Source organism: Sciurus carolinensis, chromosome 2, assembly GCF_902686445.1.
Source record: "Sciurus carolinensis chromosome 2, mSciCar1.2, whole genome shotgun sequence".
NCBI lineage: Eukaryota > Metazoa > Chordata > Mammalia > Rodentia > Sciuridae > Sciurus > Sciurus carolinensis.
The window spans coordinates 128,210,158-128,213,360 of record NC_062214.1 but is presented as its reverse complement, the minus strand read 5'-3'; the positions used below and the strand labels follow the sequence as shown (position 1 = coordinate 128,213,360).

The 3,203-nt window shown below is 40.6% G+C and overlaps 1 pseudogene; it reads left to right on the top strand.

Annotated features, from left to right (window-relative positions):
• Nucleotides 1–232: 232 nt before the first annotated feature.
• Nucleotides 233–2,797, top strand: LOC124976562 (anaphase-promoting complex subunit 16-like; annotated as a pseudogene).
• The last annotated feature ends 406 nt before the right edge of the window (nucleotides 2,798–3,203 follow it).

Here is a 3,203-nt window from a genome sequence, read left to right as displayed (position 1 = left end):
GACATGAATTCAGTACTTATTTTGTTTATTAAGGCCAGAACCATTGTAAAAGTCATCAAAAAAAATAATTTAACAGTTTTAGATTTATGCCAGAAAATATGCAAATGACACAATTCATGATAAAACTACTATTCCAAGAATGTTCAGATTCTTGGCGATACAAGCCTGGTCAGTTCTGATCTCCACTCAATTTCACAAACCACTGTGACCACAGACACTTCCAACTAGTGACATGGTGGACTTCTGTGCCTCACAGGCCCAGGAGGCACAGCCAGTTGGGACCCCAAGTGGCCAGCAAGAAGGTAGTTGAGCACTTGTCTCCTCCAGAAAGCACATGTGTGGCTGCTTTTAAGGGAGCATGTTTCCTTTTCTCAGAAGGGCATGCCATCCTTTTCCTCTTCAGTCACACCCCATCTATCAATACACACTTTTTTTTCTACCTTTGGAATATGCCTTGAATCACCAAGTCTGTGACCTGGTCACCTCTCTGGTTGGCCTTGGGGTAGCCACTTAGCCAGCCTCTCCACTCCACCATTGTCCTCCATGGTACTTAACAGAGCAGCCATAATGGTACTTTAAATTAGCACCTTCCATTGCTCTGCTGGAAATCACGCCACTGCTCTCCATTTAGTTCAGAACCACTGCCAAAGTCCTGATCTGCAGATTCACTCCATATTGCCCTTCTTCCTTGGAACCCCTTACTTGCTACAGTCACAGAAAACTCCGTAGTCCCCAGATGCTCTAAGCATTTTGTCCTCTGAGGGTCTCTGCTCTAGTGGTCCTTCTACCTGGAATGCAGCTTCCCCAGATATCCTCTCTGCAAAATTCCCTCACAGTTTTTCAGAATGAAAATTCACATTTCCTCTCCTCTGTGACGTCTACCCTCACTGTTCTATTTAATGCTGCTCCCTGAGCATAACCTACCTTACCACTGCCCTCCACATTCTGTTGTTTTTCTTTTTTCCACAGTACTTAGTGTCTATATACTGTGTGTGTATATTATTTACAGTATAATAACTTAGCCTGTCATGCCCTAGTAAGAAATGACCTCAATCCATCACTTAGAGAAACATTTTACTTCCATGAATTGACTGAGGCCCTGCTTCAGTGTCTTACTCATTCTGAATATTCCATGCTGAATTGCCTTTCTTCTGCTAAAAGAAGAGCAGGACCTACTTCTGGGAAGTAGTGCCCATTATACCCACTAGCATCTCATTAGCTAAACAAATGATATGACCAAGCCCAAGGTCAGAAACATAGGAAGTATAACGTCCCAAAAGGGGAGGGTTAATACTAATTAAACTAGTTAAACTAGTTAGTGTTTAACTAATTAGTTAAATGCTAACATTTAACAGACGTATTGTCTATTCTCCCCACTAACAACTCAAGGGCAGGATTTTTCATTTAATTCTCCCCTGATAAATATTATGTTCCTAAAACTAAGTTTTACATATGGTGGATATTAAGTAAAATTGTATTGAATAACAAATTAATGAAAACACAGTTTATTATTTATTTTACATTTTCCTAAATATCTCAAGTCCTTTAGATCTACTATGGTTAAGGTGAATTCTGTCTCTCCTTTACAAAGAAAAATGGAAGATCACAGGATTAAATGACAACAAAGTCATTGGTTTTATTTCAACTGCCATTGATGATATGGGAAACACAGTAGAGGATCACTCCAATGATCAGAGAATGAGGGGTTCATTGCTGGTTTGTGGCATGTGACTAGCTTGTCTGTCTGGCCTTGGACATCTTCCCCTTGCTAGAGAATTTACAAATACCCAGGAGTGTGTCATGAGCAGTCTAGACCAGTAATGACAATCTTTTCCTCTCTCACTCTTTGCTGATATATTCTGGTATAATTTTCCAAAACAACAACAACAACAAAAATTGCTGGGGGAATATTATAATTAATTTCCCTAATAAACAAAAGAGTTGTGTAAGGAGAATAATATCTTTCTTAGTCCTCCTCTCCTTCTCTTTCTCCTGGATACTATTGAAAGATGATGACATACAAGGAACTGTGGCAGCCATGTTGCAACTATGAGATCACAAACATGAGGATGAAGTGAAACACATGAAGAATAAAGAATTAGAGCAACGGAAGAACTGGTGCTTTATCACATATTGAGCTGTTAAAACCAATTCTGCAATTGCTGACCTACAGAACTCTGGTAAGTGAATAACCCATGCTCTTAAGTTGTGGCTCAAGTCACTGCACTCTGCATCCAAACTGAGCAGAATGCTTTTTAACTGAGACAGATCGCTTGAGGAAAAAGAAAAACAGAAGAAGAAGAAAAAAGAAAAAAAAATCCATAAACAAATATCCTGATATATCATGACACAGTAATATATTTCAAAAATGTCTGAATTAGGTAAGAAGTATAGTTTAGATTTCCTTGTTGTGAGCGTGGCCTGTCTGGCTGACCCAGGGGCTGGGGCTGAAGGGGAAAGTGAGTGAAGTGAGAATTCTTCTAGAGGAAATGGCTACCTCTCATCCTCCTCCTTAGCTGTTGGGGTCAGTGGAAGTTCTGTTACTGCGTCAGGTTTCAGTGTCTCGGACCTTGCCCTACCATGGAAAAAAGCCCTTTTCACTGCCCCAAAGGAGCTGGAGAGATGTTAGAAGATGGCTCTGAGAGATTCCTTTGTGAATCTGTTTTCAGTTATCAAGTGGCATCCACACTCCAGCAGGATGGAAAAACTAGCTGGTTTGATAGAAGAGCTGGAGGTTGATGAGTGGTGGTTTAAACCCATCAAGCAGTTGCTGGGGTTCACACCCTCCTCAGGTTGATGTTGCCCGATGGTCACCTCTGGAGCCCAACCAGAGCAGAGCAGATAGAAGACTTCATTACAGCTTATACAGCCACTCAGATTCACCACTGTATCACCAAACTGCCAATTCACATCCATACTTGGTTTCCCTGTATCTATTCATAGCCAACACATACTTAAATGTGTGATCTTGCAGGGAAAATGTTTATTTGCTTAAAAAGTATTGGGAATCAGATTAAGACAATCAATTTCAGAGAACCAGGAGAGTTGGGATTTAAGAGATAGTTATAAAATTTTCAGAAGCCAAGTATGATTTGTGCCAGAATTAGCCAACTAACTGGCATGCATTCTGTCCCTCATACAGTGCCTGGAAAATTTCACCAGTGAAGTCCAAGGTGAGGATGTGTAGATACACCTTTTTGACC